This window comes from Microcaecilia unicolor, chromosome 1 (assembly GCF_901765095.1).
Source record: "Microcaecilia unicolor chromosome 1, aMicUni1.1, whole genome shotgun sequence".
NCBI classification, from domain to species: Eukaryota; Metazoa; Chordata; class Amphibia; order Gymnophiona; family Siphonopidae; genus Microcaecilia; species Microcaecilia unicolor.
This window is the reverse complement of record NC_044031.1, coordinates 497615063-497636894: the sequence shown is the minus strand read 5'-3', so window position 1 is coordinate 497636894 and position 21832 is coordinate 497615063. Positions and strand designations below refer to the sequence as shown.

At 45.1% G+C, this 21832-nt stretch overlaps 1 protein-coding gene across 7 annotated transcripts in view; it reads right to left on the bottom strand.

The window, feature by feature from the left end:
- FAM110B (family with sequence similarity 110 member B) overlaps positions 1 to 21832 on the bottom strand; it is a 200553-nt gene that overhangs the window by 90179 nt on the left and 88542 nt on the right. For 6 of the 7 annotated variants that reach the window (XM_030214679.1, XM_030214672.1, XM_030214664.1 and 3 more), the window contains one exon: positions 19108 to 19193. The gene's annotated coding sequence lies outside the window, so the exon portion shown is untranslated. Of the gene's footprint in view, positions 1 to 536; positions 647 to 19107; positions 19194 to 21832 lie in introns of all 7 variants that reach the window. The other variant, XM_030214703.1, reaches the window with a different exon arrangement.

Here is a 21832-nt window from a genome sequence, read left to right as displayed (position 1 = left end):
TAGAATTAAACGTATGGGTTTGGCAGCGGTGAAAACGATTGTGGCTATAAAATGGAAACAAACAAGGGGTCCCACGGGGAAAGACTGGGTAGAGAAACTTAAGATGGTGGTAGCCATGGAAAAGATGACAGATAGACGTAGAGGGAGATTTAACCCCACTGCAGAAGAATGGATACATCTGGAGGTAATCATGGCAGGAACCTCAGAGTAGCGGGTTGGTTAAACCAAAACATAAAGGAGGAAGAAGAGGGGGGGTCAAGGGGGGAGTGGGGGGAGGGAGGGCAGGGGGGTGAGCGGGTTAGAAGAGGTATGGGGAGAAAAATGATTTATGGAAATTGTTTGGCTAATTGTAATTTGGAATGTTATGGGAGCTACTTGCTCCAAAGTGATGTTAACATGGTTGTTTAATAAAAAATTATAAAAAAAAAAAAAAAAGACCTGCCTCTAGTGAAAACACACTTCTGGTCCTGTAATCTATTGTATTCCAAAAACTTTATTATTCTCTGTTTTAAAAGTGTTTCCATTGATTTACTTACCACAGAGGCCAGACTTACTGGCCTGTAGTTCCCAAACTCTTCTTCACTTCTGTTTTTGTGGAGAAGGACCACATCTGTTCTTCTCCAGTCCTCCAGGACCACTCCCAACTCTAGAAAAGCATTGAAAAGTTCAGCCAGCAGAGCCACTAAAACTTCTCTAAGTTCCTCACCAAATAGAAGCCTACCTCGAAAGGGTAATCTGGTGAATAACTGCCAACGTCACCTGCTTGGACGAGGTTCTAATCAAAACATATAGCACATCTGCTAAATAAACTAAGCCTGACTCCACAGCCAGGAAATCTAGGTTGACTAAACTGCCAGCATCAGACACAGAGACCACCCCACGCTATATCCATGCGAGGCATACCCTGGTGGCATACAAACTAGAAATATTAGATTGTAAAGAGAGAGCCAAAACATCGAAAGAAAGAAAGCTTCAAGGTCAATTCTAGCTTCCTATCTTGGACATCCTTCAGAGCAACACCGCCCTCCACCGGAAGAGTGGTCTTCCTTGTCACCTTAGGCAATCTCAGTTTGCCTTGCCTCACTGTCGAAATGAGGTAGAGGCAGGACATAACCTTAGCCACCTTAAGGCTGGTAGACCATTTGGCAGAAATCAATTTCTGCATAGCCTCATGGACAGGAAAAGACTTGGGAGGCTTCTTAGTACTGGCCATCAAAGGATTAGATGCGGCTGTTGACTGAGTGGCAGGAAGGGAGATGTGCATCTCCTCCAAGACTTTAGTGAAAAAGGAAGGCAATTCCTACCTATGGAACATGTGGACTGCCTTGGGATCATCAGGCTCCCCAGGACCCAGTTCCCCCTCCTCCAGCATCTCCAGGACCTCTGACTTCAAAGAAGCTGCAGAAACTCCACCCTCTGAGGGCCCAGGGGGAGGAGGAGAGACTGGATCCAACTGAGAGACCGTATCCAAACTACTCTGTTTAGACATAATGTCCTGCTGCAGCTGCTGCACAGTACTTTGGGGGTCAGTCGCAGGTAGGGCACGCTTCATTAAATAAGCCTGGTGTATCAGCTGGATAAACTCAGGGGAGAAGGGCACCTCAGAAGAAGATTCAGTACCAACCAGGCCCAAAGTCACAGCCCCGCTGGCCCACTGAAGACTGAGGCACCCCTGACACATCCTGCCCTGCAGTAGCTAAATCCAATATGGCCACCACAGATGACAACGGAGGCACTGCAGAGTGGGAAGGCAGCAGCTAGAGTGCCAAATATTCTGTGTGAGGACCAGCTGTCCCCGCCATATCCTCTGAGAATTCCAAGGCTGCCTTTGCCGCGGAACACACCTTATATATTTCATTTTTGGTGAGTCTTATTGATACATATCTACCATGTTACAATCAAGTAGGCATATGTAGTATGACTGAAATTATATTCTTATTTTATGTTAACATTGCTCAGTAACATATAAACAGTCAATGTGATATAAACATTTAATGAATAATCTGGGTAATGGATGAATATATCCATTTTATATATTGCATACAGATTAGAAAATAAAGAATAAACTCCGTCTCCTCTTTTGCATGATGAAACAACATCATTCTCCACCTATGAGCTGTTATGGCATACATACTGTATGTGAATGAGATCTCTACTGACCTGGAGCCTATTTCATGTTGTGGAAATCATGTCTACCTTAAAGTATAGACATTTTATCATACAACACACTACTGTAGAAAAAATTGATTATGTATGTTACTAGACAGGCTTTATCAACAAAGTTCATATTTCCCCCTGAAAAGCAGTAGGTAAGATTAATTAGTTAAAAGCACCTAGATTCACTTCTTTCATTCAAGATAAAGGCCAAACACACACCTTAAAGATATAAATAATGCACAAGAAGTCATGGAACAAGGGACATCATTAGACAATATTTCTTCACTGAAAAGGTGGCTAACGTATGAAATGGCTCTCTAGTGGAGGTAAGAGAGACAAAAATGGTAACAGAATTCAAGAAAACATGGGAAAAACACAGAATCCTTAGTTGTGAAGAAGTGAGGGGGAAGTCAGATATCATATAGCAGCAGCATGCCAGTTGGGGGGGGGGGGGGGTGGGGGGCAGGGAATGGGAAAGGTGTGCTGGGAGGGAAGGGGGGGGGGGAGGAAGGGGAGAATAAAATGAAAATAAGTACAAGAGGGAATGCTTTCATGTATCTCTGCAGGAGGAGAGGGACAAGTGATGTCAGAGGCAACTACATGGGGGCTGAGTCGGGTTTTGCACCCCTGAGCATTTCAGCCAACAACTGTGTCCCTAATGAAGCAAGATTCGGGTTCATATGCCTTTGTGAATGTAGTATTATGGGTGTTGTTACCGTCGGGAGGTAAATACATTGATGGTGATGGTATGTAATAATTAACACTGTGTTTATGTTGGACGATGTTTGTAAGCATTGCTCTTGTCAATAAAAATTAGCAAAAAAAAAAAAAAAAAATGAAACGGGCTAACAAGGTAATCTCATTTTGCCATGAATGTTTTTAATGGAAGTTTTAGATATTTCCTGTGATGCTAATGAATAATTTCTCAGATTGTTTTATGACTAATGTGATGCATGACATTTTGTTTTGTTTGTTAGCTCCTTTTTTTTGTTGTTGCGGCTGCTGCTGCTCAACAGGAGAAGCAGCAGTGGCCGGAAATGGAGGGCACAGGAGTCAACTTTTCAAAATGATTGGGGGAGCCTGAATTTTTTTTTTTTTTTTTTTACAGGTTGTGCATCCCTCTCGTCCCCCTCCCTCTCCCCCATCCCCCCTCTACCTCCCTCCGAGTTCCAGGCCCCGCTCCCTCCCTCCCCTCTCTCTCCTTTCCCTCCCCCTGAGTTCCAGGTTCGACCCCTCCCTCCCTCCGAGTTCCAGGGTCATCCCCCCTCCTTCCTCCGAGTTTCAGGGTCCTCCCTCCCAGTTCCAGGGTCCCCCCTCCCTCCCTCCGAGTTCCAGGGTTGTCGTCCCTCCCTCCCTTCCAGTTCCAGGCCCCTCCCTCTGAATTGTAAAAGTCATCTTGACTTACCTCTTTGGGGTTACGGCGGCCGGCAGCAGCGATACAAAGCGTGCAAGCTCGGCCCTTCTCTCTCTCTCAGCTCTGGTCCCGCCCTTGCAGAAACAGGAAATGAGGGCGGGACCAGAGCTGAGAGAGAGAGAAGGGCAAAGCCTGCACGCTTTGTACCGCTGCTGCCGTAACCCCGAAGAGGTAAGTCAAGATGACTTTTACAATTCGGAGGGAGGGGGCCTGGAACTGGGAGGGAGGGAGGGAGGGACGACGACCCTGGAACTTGGAGAGAGGGATGACAACCTTGGAACTAGGAGGGAGGTGGCAGACGGAGGGGTGGGAGCGGCGACCTCGGGGGGGGGGGGGGGGGGGGGGAATCGAGAGCTAAAGCGGCTCCGTTCCAATGTCTCTCACTGTGTTCGTAACCATCTTCTGACGTCAGGCAAGCAGGCTTCTACTGCAGGAGAGTGACGTCAGGAGATGGTTACGAACGCAGTGAGAGACATTGGAACATTGCAGGAGCAAATTATTATATATATATATATATATATATATATATATATATATATATATATATATATATATATATATATATATATATATATATTTGCAGGACTTATTACAAAATTCTGACCACTGAATTACTAAACAGGCAGACATTTGATTTAAAAAAAAATAATAAATCAGGGCAGGATAAGAGGCAGAGCTTCAAGTTATTTATTCAGTGACAAAATTCAGCCACTAAATGGATAATTTGTACACTTCAGTACAAGCAGAGGAACAGCTGGTATAACACAAGTTACCATTTAAAGTTTTTTGTGGATTTTCAGCAGCAAATCCAAGTAATTCAAAACGTACACAGACCACTGAAATTGACTTCTATGTTTCTAATTAAAATGATAACTAGAGAAGGGGCTTGGAAAAATTAACCATGATCCCTAATGATACAAATACCTGAATATGGATATGCAATGGTCTCTTTGCCCCTGTATGAGATGTGCTTTTTATTGGCAATCAATGAAGCAGCAACAAGTATGCCTTTCTGGCATGGGCAAATATGGAGAAACTAGGAAAAAATGCCCGTTTCTGAGCGGAATGAAACGGGCGCTAGCAAGGGGCCCCCCTCCCTCCGTCCCTCGAAGCTACTTGCCTTGTTCGCTGTGGGCCGTTTCGGCCCTCGAGTGTCAATAGCTCCGTCGGGCCTCGAGTGTCAATAGCTCCGCCCTCGACGTCATGACGTTTTGACGCGAAGGCGGTGCAGACACTCCAGGGCACACCGGATATCTCGGGCGCCTCAACTTCCGTGGAGGCTTCAGAACGTTGAGGTTGCCTTTTATATATATAGATTATGTCTTACCTGATCATTTTCATTCCTTTAGTCAGCTACACTGTTTTGCACGAGTGGGTATTATTCTCTTCCACCAGCAGATGGAAGTAGAGAAATAAACAAAGAGTTTTACCAATAACCTCACCGGTATTAGCTGGCGCTGCTATCTAGAAAGATCCAGGATGTATCTGTCAAAGCAGCAGGTTGTCTCTTTTTGTAACACACCCATGACCCATCAACCACAGCAGCTGCAATAAACAGCAGGTGAACATAACACCACAAAGTGGAACTCGCAATGATCAGAGTGGCACTCACTACCTGCATACTACAGGATATAGCAATCTCACTGGAAACCTGAATTGCTGCAAACTGTGATATGTGCAACTTCACTTTACATGTTGTAAGAAGAAGTGCAGAACACACACAGAGTCCCAGGCCTAAGTCTTCTGAGGCTGGGTTGCAGCTGACTAAAGGAAAGAAAATTATCAGTTAAGACACAATTTCTCTTTCCTTGGCATCTAGTTACACTGTTCTGCACAAGTAAGATGTACCAAAGCAGATTTACTGGGTGGGGGAAGACAAGATTCCCTGAAAGACGGCTCTGTCAGTCCAAATGGACCCTGATGACATGTTCAATGTGTGGTGTTTGACAAATGAATGATACAACAACCACGTTACCGCTCTATAAATCTCTTCTGGAGCCACAGAGCCCAGACCTCTGTCCAGGAAGTGGCCTGAGCTCATGTAGGCAGTCTCGATAGACACCTTGTGATGGAGACCTTAAGAGGCCACCTGGCCCCTCCTAGGGTCATGCCAAAAAAAAAAAAAAGAAGATGTAATCAGAGGGGCGAAAATCATTTGCCTTCTTCAGGTCTGCAGGAGCAGTGCCTTCTGCCACAAAGGAGGGCAAGCTTCTGGATTCACACAGAAGAAAGGAAGGGACCATGCGAAGGGGAACAGAGTCATCCAAAAGGGAGAGATACGGGTCCATACAAGACAGAACCTGTTGCTCAGAGACTCTTTGAGCCAAAGTAACTAATTCGAGAATGAGGTCCTTAATGGAAGTCAACCGGAGAGGCTCAAGCGGAGCGTTGGCCAGCAATCGGAGAACCAGATTGAGGTCCTATGAGGGAAGAGGGACCTTTTGGGTGGGAGGAGGGGGGTGCAAAAGTGCCATGCCTCTTAGACAACAGGCCACTTCCCCATGCACAGCCAGGGAGGAGACCTTCGCTTCACCCCAAAAACAGGAAAGAGCAGCTACCTGGATCCTCAGGGGGTACAACACCAAACTCTGGTCCAGGCCTTACTGAAAGAATCCCAGAATATCAGGGACCTGAGCTATCCAAGGGGGCAATGACTGTCCTACACACCATGTCTAAAAAATTGACATAGGCCAGGGGCATTGAACACACTGAAGAGCACAGCAGCACAGAAACCACTGTGGGAGAAAAACCATGCTTCTCTATGTGCCGCCTTCTCAAGGGCCAAACCATAAATCAGAAGAGATCTGGATATTTCATTTCTACCAGACTTTCCAGAGAAGGCCCCAGACCTCTAGGCAATGGGAGAGGGTGGCCCTCCAACAGGCGCATGAGATCTCCGTACCACAATCTGTGAGGCCAATCTAGAGCTCTGTAAGTGGGAGACTGCTGCCAATTTGTTTGCCTCAGTTCAGGGAGACAAAGGGGCCAAGCTTTCCCCCAAATGCGCTTGAAAAGGCAGCTGAATGAAGAGCATCTGGGAGGTAGCATCTACCAGCCACTGGCGGACCACAGCCAGCATCAGCCCATCACAGCCAATGACACTGACCAAGAAGCCTGGCGGACCAAATCATAAAGGACATCTGCCAAGAAGGCTGCCCTAGACTCTGGGGGAGAGGGGGAGGATGGAGGGACCCTCCAGGGACTTCAGCAGCTGCTGCTGACAGTGCAGCAAGATAAGCATCCCTGAGCTGCAACAAATGGCTGCTAGGACATGACACTCCTACCACAGGGCCAAGAGCAAGTGCTGCACCACCTGCTGCTGCAGAACTCCTGAAGGGCAAAGCTGCTCTGATCAGAACAGTGGTTGCTCGAGAGATAGCCGAGAAGAAAGCATACACCTTAGGGTAGGCCCAAAACTTCTCCCCTTGCGCAGGGGCAAAAGAGTCTGGGCCCCTCAATTGGGGGCTTCTAGACTGCCAGCAACCTGCAGGTGAGAGCATTAGGAAGTGGGAAAGGCTTCTGAGGACAGGCAAGACCCTCCAAGTGTGAATCCCCCTCAGGTGCCAAGCTTTGGAGCAAAAAAAACCAAAACACAATGCTCCCGAGGAACCTTCCCCACAAGTGGATCCAAGGTCGGAGGGAAGGAAAGGGCCATCCCACTCTCTCAAGCCTTGATGGGGACTATATGGCATTCTTGCTGCTGTAAACCCGAAGCAAAATAAAAAATCAAGTTACGACAACATGGCTACTGGCCCCAATGCCCCGGCGCTGGAAGAAAGAGAAGAAGCTCTGGTGGCTCCCGGCCCTCCCCCTGGGGCTATTTCTTTAGTTGGAAATGACCCACTGCAGGAGGGACAGACAGGCAGATGCCCGAATCTGCAAACACTGACAGATACTACAGCGTCTGCCAGCAGGCCTGCCTGACCACGTGGCTAGTTGCTTACAGGCCTGCCCTGCTGCTCAAGCCCAGGGCCTAGCGTCTCTGGCAAACCCCACTCCTCCTCTGCTCTGTCAGGTGCACTCTCTGTGTGCTTTTTTTTTGGCAAAAATTTTATTTCCTGCATAAGTACATAAGCACCGCCATACTGGGAAAAGACCAAGGGTCCATCAAGCCCAGCATCCTGTCTCCAACAGTGGCCAATCCAGGCTTCAAGAAACCGGCACCCCCCCCCCCCCCCCCCCCCCAAAAAAAAAAAAAAAAAATTAATAATGTTCAATGGACTTTTCCCTCAGGAATCTGTCCAAACCCCCTTTAAATTCTATAAGGCCAGCTGCTGTCACTACATTCTCAGGCAACAAGTTCCAGAGTCTAACTACACGCTGAGTAAAAAAAACCTCTCCTATTTGTTTTAAATCTACCATATTCTAGCTTCATCTTGTGTCCCCTGGTTTTGTTGTTGTTTGAAAGTGTAAACAAACGCTTCACATCTGTCCGCTCTACTCCGCTCATTATCTTGTAGACTTCTATCATATCACCCCTCTCACCCCTCAGCCGCCTTTTCTCCAAGCTGAAGAGCCCTAACCTTCTCAGCCTTTCCTCATAGGGAAGTCGTTCCATTCCCTTTATCATTTTCGTCACCTTTCTCTGCACCTTTTCTAATTCCTTTATATCTTTTTTGAGATGCGGCGATCAGAATTGGACACAATACTCGAGATGCGGTCGCACCATGGAGCGATACAACGGCATTATAATATCCTCTTGTTTGTTTTCCATCCCTTTCCTAATAATACTCAACATTCTGTGCACTTTCTTAGCCGCGGCAGCACACTGGGCAGACGCGAGGAAACTCAATCTGGAATTTTTCTTTAAATGTCTGGGAGACGCAGGGGAGCCCAGTGGGGAATACACCCTAACAGAGTAACTAGACATAGAGGGGTGGGGAGATGGGGACCCGCACCCCTTGGGCAGAGTCCTGCAAGACCCAGCCACAAGCCTCATCCAGTAGATGCTAAGAAATGCAACTGGGGGCAGTGGAGCAAAGCTCTGCACTCAACCAGGTCCAGTCCAGAGACTGGACAACCTGGGATCAGCCCTTAGGCTCAACAACGCTGCACTGGCTTCAGCCAGCAGAGCGGGGAGCAAGGCCAGGGACCACGAGCACCAAACAGCACAGTACACCACCAGCTAATATTGGTGAAGTCACTGGTAAAACTTAATTGTTTCTCTACCTCCATCTGCTGCTGGTGAGAGATTATAACATCCACCTGTGCAGAACAGTGTAGCTAGATGCTGATAAAACTACATTTATTACCAAGCGTTTTATAAATACTTAAAGAAATAATGTAATAGTAAATGGCAAATCACTATTTTGGAAATGCTGTGCACCTACAATTAATCTGACATACTTCCTATTATTGGGATGCATCTCTATGCCAATGTAAACCTCCATGAGTTCCACAGAACATACCCAGCATCCTTACTTTAGAAAAGGAAATGAAGCCATCTTGACCGTTTTCTTTATCATGCCCCACTGGTCTTCAATGGATGGATTTGATTTCAGTTTCTTGGATACGATGTATCTCGAGTAAGAAACCTGACAGGTTTGACAATATAGGCCACTGTGAGGAAGTAGATTTCCAATCTCAAATTCTTGTGGGGTGAAGCAGGGGGGTAGGCAGACACACAATTTTGGGTGGGCCTGGGCCCAAGATGAGTGGGCAGAAGAACTCTGCCCCATCCCACAGGTGGTTTTCACCTGCATGCCATATTGTCTCTTAAATATCCCCTTCTCCTGCATACCTTTTAAATAATATTTTTCCACTGGCAGCGAGCAGCAACTAATACGCACTGCTCATGTTGGCCACACAGCCTTCCCACTGATGCAACTTCCTGTTTTCGCATAAGTGGGAACACGTCAGAGGGAAGGCTGTGGGGCCGGTTCGAGCAGTATGTATCAGCTGCTCCTTGCTGCAGGCGAAGATCTGCTATTTACAAGGTATGCAGAAGGGACAGTTGTTGGGAGTTTTCAGCTGTTGAGACTTGGGAATCCTTGCCAACCACATCATAGGTGTGCTGCTACTGGGTGAGCCTGAACCCAAAGTGGGTGGGCCTGGGCCGGGCCCATCCTTGGCTACGCCACTGGGGTGAAGGCATGAATGGTTTTGGAACAGCACAAATTTGTAAGGATTATTAAAAGTTCAATCTATATATCCTTCAGACAATCCTTCAAACTCAGTTCTCAGAATTGAAAGGGGGTATCATCTTGTGATACATCTAAGCCCTTCTTCTAAAGGCAGGTTCTTTGGGATCTGGATATGAAAGCTGGCTCTCTCCTTTGTTACCCAGCAAAAATCCAGCTGTCTTAATCAAGCATTCCTTTTCTATACCTGCAAAATTTGGTGCATTCATTATCTGGGTTCAGAAGGGTGCAGAAATTGCTTGCATAGTAGGAAATATGTTATCTGGACAACATTCCAATAACAATTCCTAGATCATGTAGAAAACAGAGCAAAGATAGAAAAAAAACTTTGTAAAGTGCCCAGAAATTCTCAAACATTTAATTGTCACCATAAATATCCTTTCCTTTATAGAGCAAGTCAGTAAGCCTGTCCTGCACACATTTTCTCTAAGGCTAGAGGTTCTTAGATAAGTCTCATCATGGGAATTAATAGTCAGGTCAGAGTTCTGAGTGCTGTAGCAAACAAGTCATAGGCTGAAAACTACATGCATTTCATGCTTTATTCTGCTAGTCATTAGGGTTTGAAATTCTTCTAGTGTCAAGGAGGTTCTGAGAAAAAGTTTACACTTCACAGAGTATCTATAGTCTGCTTTATAGAAGAAAGCACAACCTTGTGGTACAATCCAATTTGCTAAATAGACTACTTTTGTTCTGTTTTCACAGAAGAAAATCCTGGAGAAGGACCAAGAGGACTGGCAAAAGTACACCTGAGAATGGAGTGGGAGAGAGCACTACCGTTCACGGAGGAGAGTGTGTATCAACAACTTGTTATCAATAGAAATCAAACAAAATAAAACATGGATAAGATGATACCTTTTTTATTGGACATAACTTAATACATTTCTTGATTAGCTTTCGAAGGTTGCCCTTCTTTGTCAGATCAGAAATAAGCAAATGTGCTGACAGTGTATATAAGTGAAAACATTCAAGCATTACTATGACAGCCTGACAGGGTGGGAGGATGGGGGTGGGTCGGAGGTATGCATGGGGACATCAAAGCATATCATTGATATTCTAACAGGATGGGTGTGGGTAGGTGAGGGGAGGGTGATCAACAGAGATATACAGCTTTATGGTTTATAATGGGCTAGGAACCCCAGGTCCGTGTTAAGTCCTTTCTGTTGGGTGTTAAAATATTCAATCATTCTGACTTCAAAGGTCTTACGTTCTTGTATGGTTTTAAAGTTACCTTTTAGTATTCTCACTGTGAAATCACTGGTACAGTGTCCTGGTTCTGTGAAGTGCTGTCCCACCGGGGTGGGGGCCCTACTGGCTGTATTGTTCATGTGATGTCTATGTAAATTGAATCTTGTCTTAAGCATCTGGCCTGTTTCTCTAATATAGCATCCTTCGTTACATTTTTTACACTGAATGATATATACCACATTGGAAGATGAGCAAGTGAAAGATCCCTTTATGTTGAATATCTTTCCTTTGTGGGTAACTGTGGGGTCCTGTGAAATATTTTGGCATAGTTTGCAACTGGATAAATTACAGGGACGTGTGCCCTTCTGTTCCTTTTCAGTCTGTGATGGAAGTTACTTCTGATAGCTTGTGTTTTAAGTTGGGTGGTTGTCGGAAGGCCAGTACTGGTGGGGATGGGAATATCTCTTTCAGTAATTCATCCTCCTGGAGTATAGGTTGTAGATCTCTTATGATTATCCTCAGTTTTTCCAGCTCTGGATTGTATGTCACTACAAGGGGAAATCTGTCTGTGGATTTTTTCTCCTTGTACTGTAGCAGATTTACATAGACATCACATGAACAATACAGCCAGTAGGGCCCCCACCCCGGTGGGACAGCACTTCACAGAACCAGAACACTGTACCAGTGATTTCACAGTGAGAATACTGAAAGGTAACTTTAAAACCATACAAGAACGCAAGACCTTTGAAGTCAGAATGATTGAATATTTTAACACCCAACAGAAAGGACTTAACAAGGACCTGGGGTTCCTAACCCATTATAAACCATAAAGCTGTATATCTCTGTTGATCACCCTCCCCTCACCTACCCACACCCATCCTGTTAGAATATCAATGATATGCTTTGATGTCCCCATGCATACCTCCGACCCACCCCCATCCTCCCACCCTGTCAGACTGTCATAGTAATGCTTGAATGTTTTCACTTATATACACTGTCAGCTAGCACATTTGCTTATTTCCGATCTGACGAAGAAGGGCAACCTTCGAAAGCTAATCAAGAAATGTATTAAGTTATGTCCAATAAAAAAGGTATCATCTTATCCATGTTTTATTTTGTTTGATTTCTATTGATAACCTTAAGAGTGGACTAACACGGCTACCACACTTATCAACAACTTGGAAAGCTAAAGGTGGACAAAGCCATGGGACCGGACGGGATCCACCCCAGAATATTGAGGGAGCTCAGAGAGGTTCTGGCGGGTCCTCTTAAAGATTTGTTTAATAAATCCTTGGAGACGGGAGAGGTTCCAAGGGATTGGAGAATGGCGGATGTGGTCCCTCTTCACAAAAGTGGTGATAGGGAAGAAGCTGGAAACTACAGGCTGGTAAGCCTCACTTCAGTTATTGGAAAAGTAATGGAAGCGATGCTGAAGGAAAGGATAGTGAATTTCCTGGAAGCCAATAAGTTGCAAGATCCGAGACAACATGGTTTTACCAGAGGGAAATCGTGCCAAACGAATCTCATCGAGTTCTTTGATTGGGTAACTGGAGAACTGAATCATTGACATGCTATAGACGTAATCTACTTAGATTTTAGCAAAGCTTTTGACACGGTTCCCCACAGGAGGCTCTTAAATAAACTCGATGGGCTGAAGATAGGTCCCGAAGTGGTGAACTGGATTAGGAACTGGTTGACGGACAGACGACAGAGGGTGGTGGTAAATGGAGTTCGCTCGGAGGAGGGAAAGGTGAGTAGTGGAGTGCCTCAGGGATCGGTGCTGGGGCCGATTCTGTTCAATATATTTGTGAGTGACATTGCCGTAGAGTTAGAAGGTAAAGTTTGCCTATTTGCGGATGATACTAAGATTTGTAACAGAGTGGACACCCGGGAGGGAGTGGAAAGCATGAAAAAGGATCTGAGGAAGCTAGAAGAATGGTCTAAGGTTTGGCAATTAAAATTCAATGCGAAGAAATGCAAAGTGATGCACTTAGGGAGTAGAAACCCAAGAGAGACTTATGTGTTAGGCGGTGAGAGTCTGATAGGTACTGAGAGGGAGAGGGATCTTGGGGTGATTGTATCCGAGGATCTGAAGGCGACGAAACAGTGTGACAAGGCGGTGGCCGTAGCAAGAAGGTTGCTAGGCTGTATAGAGAGAGGTGTGATCAGCAGAAGAAAGGAAGTGTTGATGCCCCTGTACAAGTCGTTGGTGAGGCCCCACCTGGAGTATTGTGTTCAGTTTTGGGAGGCCTGTACCTTGCGAAGGATGTTAAAAAATGGAAGCGGTGCAAAGAAAAGCTACGAGAATGGTACGGGATTTGTGTTCCAAGACATATGAAGAGAGACTTGCTGACCTGAACATGTATACCCTGGAGGAAAGGAGGAACAGGGGTGATAGGATACAGACGTTCAAATATTGAAAGGTATTAATCCGCAAAACAAATCTTTCCGGATATGGGAAGGTGGTAGAACGAGAGGACATGAAATGAGGTTGAAGGAGGGCAGCCTCAGGAAATATGTCAGGAAGTATTTTTCACAGAGAGGGTGGTCGATGCATTGGATGCCCTCACGCGGGAGGTGGTGGAGATGAAAACGTAACGGGAATTCAAACATGCGTGAGATATGCATAAAGGAATCCTGTGCAGAAGGAATGGATCCTCAGAGCTTAGCCGAATTGGGTGGCGGAGCAGGTGTGGGGAAGAGGGGTTGGTGGTTGAGGGGAAGAGGGGTTGGTGGTTGGGGGCGAGGATAGTGGAGGGCAGACTTATACGGTCTGTGCCAGAACCGGTGATGGGAGGGCGGGACTGGTGGTTGGGAGGCGGGAAGTACTGCTGGGGCAGACTTGTACGGTCTGTGCCCTGAATAGGCAGGTACAAATCAAGGTAGGTATACACATATGTTTGTCTTGTTGGGCAGACTGGATGGACCGTGCAGGTCTTTTTCTGCCGTCATCTACTAGGTTACTAGTAATCCCTTTTCCAGATGACTGAGCCTCTTAGATTCTCTAACCAAGGCCCAGATGCACTAAACCTTAGAACGAGAGGACATGAAATGAGACTGAAGGGGGGCAGACTCAAGAAAAATGTCAGGAAGTATTTTTTCACGGAGAGAGTAGTGGATGCTTGGAATGCCCTCCCGCGGGAGGTGGTGGAAATGAAAATGGTAACGGAATTCAAACATGCGTGGGATAAGCATAAAGGAATCCTATGCCGAAGGAATGGATCCTCAGGAGCTTAGTCAAGATCGGGAGGCGGGGCTGGTGGTTGGGAGGCGGGGAAAGTGCTGGGCAGACTTATATGGTCTGTGCCAGAGCCGGTGGTGGGAAGCGGGACTGGTGGTTGGGAGACGGGGATAGTGCTGGGCAGACTTGTACGGTCTGTGCCAGAGCCGGTGGTTGGGAGGCAGGGCTGGTGGTTGGGAGGCGAGGATAGTGCTGGGCAGACTTATACGGTCTGTGCCCTGAAGAGCACAGGTACAAATCAAAGTAGGGTATACACAAAAAGTAGCAAATATGAGTTATCTTGATGGGCAGACTGGATGGACTGTGCAGAGTTTTTTCTGCCGTCATCTACTATGTTACTATGTAACCCTTTAACAAAGAAATCTTCACCCGTAGCATGCATTAAAGGCCATTTTCCGACGACGCTAGCAGCTAACAAAAACGGAATGCAAACGAGTAACTACCATTGAAATGTGGACAATTCGGGATGCACTAACCATACTGACGATTGCAATAAATCATTTACCGTGATAAATTTAACGTGAGGTCAGACCTGTCATTAAGGGCTGAGCTGTCATCTTCCCGCTTCCCCCGCACCATAAAAATGCAAGCTGGCATGTTTAAGTGAGATTAAATAAAAATGCTACCAATAAAGAATGACAGTGGATGCAGTACTTCATAGGCTTCCCCCTGCATTAATAGAAAAGCAAAACAAAAATCGAAAAAGGATCGGGAGGGGGCAAAGGCGCTCGTCAGGAGTGCCTTGTATGGATGGCCTTGCCCCCACCCCCGAGGTCGTCGCTGCTCCCCGCTTCCGCCTGTATTAAATAAAAAATCAAAACAAAAATCAAAAGTTTAGCAGCCCCGGGCCCCCTCCCTTCCTCTCTCTTTCTTTCTCCTTCTCCCACAACTCCACCTTCCGCCATCCTCTGCCCCCGTGCCCCACCCCCTGAGGTCGTCACCGCCACTCCCCCTCCACCGGACCCCCCCTCTCCGCCTTACCAGGCCCGCGCAGCGCCTCTCACCTCTATGTGAAGGCGCTACATGGCAAAAACAGCTGATCAGCGATCAGTGATGCCTCCTCTGACGTCCCTCCATTCTTCCTGGGCCCGCCCTCCTCTGACTTAAGTAACCTACGCAGGTAACTTACGTCAGAGGAGGCGAGCTCAGGAAGAACGGAGGGACGTTGGAGGAGGCATCACTGATCGCTGATCAGCTGTTCTTGCCCGTGCAGCGCCTTCACACAGAGGTAAGAGGCGCTGTGCGGGCCCAGCAAGGCGGAGAGGGGGTCCGGTGGAAGGGGGGAGCGGCGGCGACGACGACCTCAGGGGGGGCGGGGCTGTGGGAGGAGAAATAAAGAAAGAAAGAAAGAGAGAGAGAGGAAGGGAGGGGGACTGGGGCAGCTAAACTTTGATTTTTGTTTTGATTTTTTATTTAATACAGGCGGAAAGCGGGAGCAGAGGCCACCTTGGGGGGGGGGGGGGGGGGAAGGCCGTCCATACAGGATGCTCCTGACAAGCGCCTTTGCCCCTTCCCGATCCTCAGCTTCTTTGACGTTTTTTGGCATGCGCAGAGCACCCAGCATAACGCTTGGCTGCTCTGCGCATGCTTTACGAGCAGATTAACGACGGGGATTACACTTCTTTAACGCATTCGACTTTTGAATACCGAACCGAACATGTGGGACTTGTTTTTTTTTACTGCATTCTTCGTTTTTTCAACTTCGGTAAGGACTTTTATGTTTTAGATTTTTTTACGTATGGTTGATGCATCTGGGCCCAAGAGACTGACAATCATTCAGTTATGTTCATTTCAGAACATGGAGAACTTTCATGAGCTCTGAACCCTCCAAACTATTTGGAGATGGTGAATACAGAGAAGGTAAAACTTTGTTGATGGCTAAACTGCTCTTCAGCTTTGATTCATGGTTCAGTGCTTGGAGTACAATACAATGAGTAAAGATTGTTGCAGTTGTCCAGGTCTTGCTGCGTCTGAGTAAGTGGAACCGACATTTCAGCCATCATGCTGTGGCTTTCTTCAGGGTATGCTGTGAAGTTTGCAGTTTGTCTTTATATATAGTGGGTTCTCAAACCTGATTGGCTGGGGTTTGAGGTGGGTAGTTTTTCCAGGAAGGAAGGGGATTTTGGCAGGAAATTGAGATGGGAAAGTCTGTTGGTCTCAAGTTTGAATTTTGACAGGAAAGTCCGTTGGTCACAATGGCAAGAACTGGACAACTGCAACAATAATGATGACAGCATAAGTCCAGTGAGTAATATTTGGGAATGGGATGAATCGGTGCTGAGCAGACATCAAAGAGTGGTGGTCGGGCATTTAGGCAAGATGGCGTCTGAATAGGACGTGTGTGAAACAGCTCCTCACTCAACTCCCTCTTGCTGTTTTTTTTTTCCTTAAAAAATACATTTCCATGCCCAAGAGACGGGGCAAACAGAGGGCTTACCCTGCTCCCTCTGCAAGACAGGAATTGGGACCGATGGACCGTTTCACTGTTCCCAGAGTAGAATTGACTGGGCAACAACCCTTGCTGCAGGAGGGATCGATGAGAGGAGAACCGACCTACCTGCCTGAGGGAGAGACCACTCTGAGCCCAGAGGAACGGAGTCCTCCTTCGATGCCGGCAATGCTGGCAGACCAGAGCCCTGGATTGACTAGACCCGATGAGGAGATGTCTGATCTGGGAGCAGGGGCAGACTCTGCTAGCAGAACGCCGAGTGCAGCAGTGCTCGTAAGGTCCTCTTGTATTTTTCACAATCCTCCCGCGATTTAACGACTTTGAATAACTTGTGTCATCAGCAAATTTAATTACCTCACTAGTTATTCCCATCTCTAGGTCATTTATAAATATGTTAAAAAGCAGCAGTCCCAGCACAGACCCCTGGGGAACCCCACTGACTACCCTTCTCCATTGAGAATACTGACCATTTAACCCTACTCTCTGTTTTCTACCTTTTAACCAGTTTTTAATCCACAATAGAACACTACCTCCTATCCCATGACTCTCCAATTTCCTCTGGAGTCTTTCATGAGGTACTTTGTCAAACGCCTTCTGAAAATCCAGACACAATATCAACCGGCTCACCTTTATCCACGTTTGTTCACCCCTTCAAAGAAATGTAGTAGATTGGTGAGGCAAGATTTCCCTTCACTAAATCCATGTTAACTTTGTCTCATTAATCCATGCTTTTGAATATGCTCCGTAATTTTGTTCTTAATAATAGTCTCTACCATTTTGCCCGGCACCAACGTCAGACTCAGACTCACCGGTCTATAATTTTCCGGATCTCCTCTGGAACCTTTTTTAAAAATCGGCGTTACATTGGCCACTCTCCAGTCTTCCGGTACCACACTCGATTTTAAGGATAAATTACATATTCCGCAAGCTCATTTTTCAGTTCTATCAGTACTCTAGGATGAATACCACTCGGTCCAGGAGATTTGCTACTCTTCAGTTTGTAGAGCTGCCCCATTACATCCTCCAAGTTTACAGAGAATTCATTAAGTTTCTCTGACTCGTCAGCTTCGAATACCATTTCCGGCACCGGTATCACTCCCAAATCTTCCTCAGTGAAGAACGAAGCAAAGAATTCATTTAATCTCTCCACTACGGCTTTGTCTTCCTTGATCGCCCCTTTTACTCCTCGGTCATCTAGCGGTCCAACCGATTCTTTTGCCAGCTTCCTGCTTTTAATATACCTAAAAATTGTTTTACTATGTGTTTTTGCCTCCAACGCAATCTTTTTTTTGAAGTCCCTCTTAGCCTTCCTTATCAGCGCTTTGCATTTGACTTGACATTCCTTATGCAGTTTCTCATTACTTTCAGTCGGTTCCTTCTTCCATTTTCTGAAGGATTTTCTTTTAGTTCTAATAGCTTCCTTCACCTCACTTTTTAACCACGCCAGCTGTCATTTGGTCTTCCGTCCTCCTTTTTTAATATGCGGAATATATTTGGCCTGGGCTTCCAGGATGGTGTTTTTGAACAGCATCCACGCCTGATGTAAAGTTTTGACCCTCACAGTCGCTCCTCTAACTTTTCACCGTTCTTCTCATTTTATCATAGTCTCCTTTTTTAAAGTTAAACGCTAACGTATTTGATTTCCTATGTATACTTACTTCAAAGCTAATATCAAATCCGATCATATTAACAGTCTAAAATACTGCAAAGCTTGGTGGTAAGACATGGTGAATAGGGGTAGATGTTAAGATTACTTGTGTGGATAATTGTACAAGATCTCACAAGACAATAGAGAGCCAATGTGGAAGTAAACAAACACTGACTTGGCCACAAAGCAGTATCTTACATATGGTCTAGCTTCTATAGTAGATAGCTGAAATACTGTAGACCTTTGAAGTGGGAATGGGAATATGGTCTAACTGGCTTTTTTCTGCCTTCATCAACTAAGTTACTATGTAATCTGCATGTACAAAGGCTTTTTCTAGAAAGCCTTAGACTGGACGTTCCTCTTCCAATGAACACTGAATCACTCACTCAGGTGTGTCTCCAGTGAGGCTATAAGTACCAATAAATACAATAACTGCTAGGGCTTGTGAAAGAAATCCAGTCTTCAAGCATTCTCATACTTTTCATTCACTTTATCTTCCAATCCTCCTTTCAGGTGGTCTCAGTTACCCAACAGGCTAGAAGAAACCCTAACTTTATCAATATTGATCTTGATCAATTAGAGAAACTAGAAACAAAGATGCACTTTAATCTTCAAAATAGCCTTCCCTTGCCACCAACTATGGGCTTAGCAAACAAAAATGTCAGTGTTGCCATCATGCAGTCCCACTGCACTTAATTTATTCCTGTCAAAGACGGCAACTAAAAATCAAATTCATCTATGTAGATGGTAATAACGGTATCAAAAGGTAGGGACAATATGAATTAGTCTTTATTGTACCAGTTCAGGGTATAGATACAGCCTTAAAATGCCAGAGGACAGAAAATATGAAAAGACAATTATTATGATACTTACAAGAGGCATTAGTACTAGGCAGGTGATAGACGGATGTACTATGGCTTTTCTTTTTTCCTTTTAGAAGTGTTCGAGGCATGGGAGACCTGCAAGACAAAAAGAAATGCCTTCATTTTAGATATAATGATAGGAGTTTTCAAAAGCAATGCATTCAATAGTCAACGTAATCCTGAAATGGCACACGAGATGTTCACCTTTCCTATGACATAATGTAGATGAAATGCAGAAATCCTATCATTCACTTCAGAAGCCTGCAGAAACAAAAAAATTACAAAGTAGGCAACTAGGATGAAGCTCTCAAAGCCAAAATTCATAAAGCCACTGGTACTCAACCTTTGACACCAAGAGTAACTTTGGAAATTAAGAGGGTGATATGTTTTTATTGGACTAACTTTATAGCTTCCAAACGTTAATCAAGGAATAACACTACTTTCATCAGGTCCAAGCAAATTGATTAAGTAAAAGCAAGAGGATCTGAACTGCAGTTAAACTCAGTGGTGGTGGGAAGGACAAAATGGTGTCACGTTTACTTTACTAGCCTTTATTTCTTTGCATTCAAGAGGCCTAACACAGCAACAGTAGTATTTTATCACTGTGCCATGCTATGTATTAATGATTCATCATCTTAGTCATTGATGTTTTCAGGGGTTTTATATGAATGGGCAAACTGCGTGCCTTGGAAAAAGTAAAAGATAACTGAAAAACTGTCTACGTGTTGTAAAGTATAAAAACACTCCTTAGATTAAAAAGATACATTTATAACAAATTCTGCAGTGTGCTTTTTCTTTAAAATATTTTATTAAAATTAGAACTGAAAATACAATGGAGGAAAAAAAAAACAAAGATAAGTGCCCTCAGTCAAACAAAGTAGCATACTGACATACAGGCTGACTCAAAGCATAAGTTTATATAAATTATTTACAGAAGACATGTGGAGGGGCATTTTTGATATGACGTCTAAGTCCAACTTTGGACGTTTTGCTCAAAATGTCCAGAATCCAAATAGCAAATATAGCGATTTCCAAAACAGCAAAACAACTATCCCCCACCCCCCTTGAAAATGGCCACTTGCTAGATGTTTTTGTGCTTGTGCATACAGTTCAAATTCCTCTTATTGACTTACAAAAGTGCATTCAGTTTGCAGCTCCTCAGTACCTCTCCAGTCTTATCTCTCCCTAAACTCCTCCCCAGAAACTCTGTTCACTGAGTAAATCTCTCTTATCTGCACCCTTCTCCTCCATTGCTAACTCCAGACTCTGTTCCCTTTATCTTGCTGCACCATATGCTTGGAATAGACTTCCTGAGCCAGTAAGTCAAGCTCCATCTCTGGCCGTCTTCAAATCTAGGCTAAAACCTTTTTGATGCTGCTTTTAACTCCTAACCCTTATTTACTTATTCAATATCCATGTTTTATCATTCCCACCTTAGTAATTTCCTTATCTCTTATTTGTCCTGTTTGTCCTATTAGATTGCAAGCTCTGTTGAGCAGGGACTGTCTCTTTATGTCCAGTGTACAGCGCTGCGTATGTCTAGTAGGGCTATAGAACTAATAATAATAAGTAGTAGTAGTAATGCGTTTATCTTTTTGGTCCATTAAAAAAAAAAAAAATCCAAGAGAAAACTGCACAAAATCAAGTCATTGGGAGAGGAGCCAACATTCTTCGTAGACTGATCAGATATCCCAGCAGAGCAGTGGGGCATCCTAGGGGGCACTACAGTGGGCTTCATCTAAAAGCCTCCAGGTACATAATTCACCACTGCTCCCTTATATTGTATAGTGAGATCACCAAAACAGTACTGTACCCAACTGTAAAACACTACAATACACCTTATGGCTGCAGGTGTCATCTACGTAAGTACAATAGGTTTTTGGTGGGTTTTGGAGGGCTCACACTTTCCACCATAAGTGTGACAAAGTGGGATTATGGGCCTGGGTCTCCTTCTCCACAGTGCACTGCATAGACCAATAAACTACTCCAGGAACCTGCCTGCTGCTCCAATATGACTGGCTAAAACATCTGAGACTGTCATAGAGGTTGGTATGTACTGTTTCTTTTACATCTTTTGGGGGGGGGGGGGGGATAGGAGGAGGTCAGTGACCCCCTGGGGAGTAAGATGGGTCATTCCTTTATACATCCAGTGGTCATCTGGTCATTTAGGGCACTTTTTTCTGGCTTAGTCGTTATTAAAACAGGTCTAGCTCTAAACATCTTAGTTTTAGTCCTGGACGTCTTTGCTATGTTCCATTATGGCTGAAAAACATCCAGATCTTAGGAACACTCAAATCCTGCCCTTAACATGTCCCTGGCACACCCCTTGAGATCTGGACGTGCCATAGATGAACTACATAGAAAAACATCTGGAAAATGGGTTTTGAAAATATTGATTTGGATGTTTTGGTGAGAAAAACATCCAAATGCTGCTTTATGTTACTTTTCTCGTTCGAAAATGAGCCCCATAATATAGGTTATATATATTATAAAGGAGATTCTAGATATGGTGCCTAAAAAAAAAAATTGGCCCCAATATCAGTGCCGACTAAGCATATTCTATAATCAGCACCTAGATTTACGTGCCGATTACAGAATATGCTTAACTGATATTTCAGCGTCAATATCTGCACGCATTCATTTACACCAGTGGTGTAGCCAAGGGTGGGCCTGAGCACACCTATGATGTGGCTGGCAGGCATTCCCAAGCCCCACCAGCCTAAAACTCCCAACAA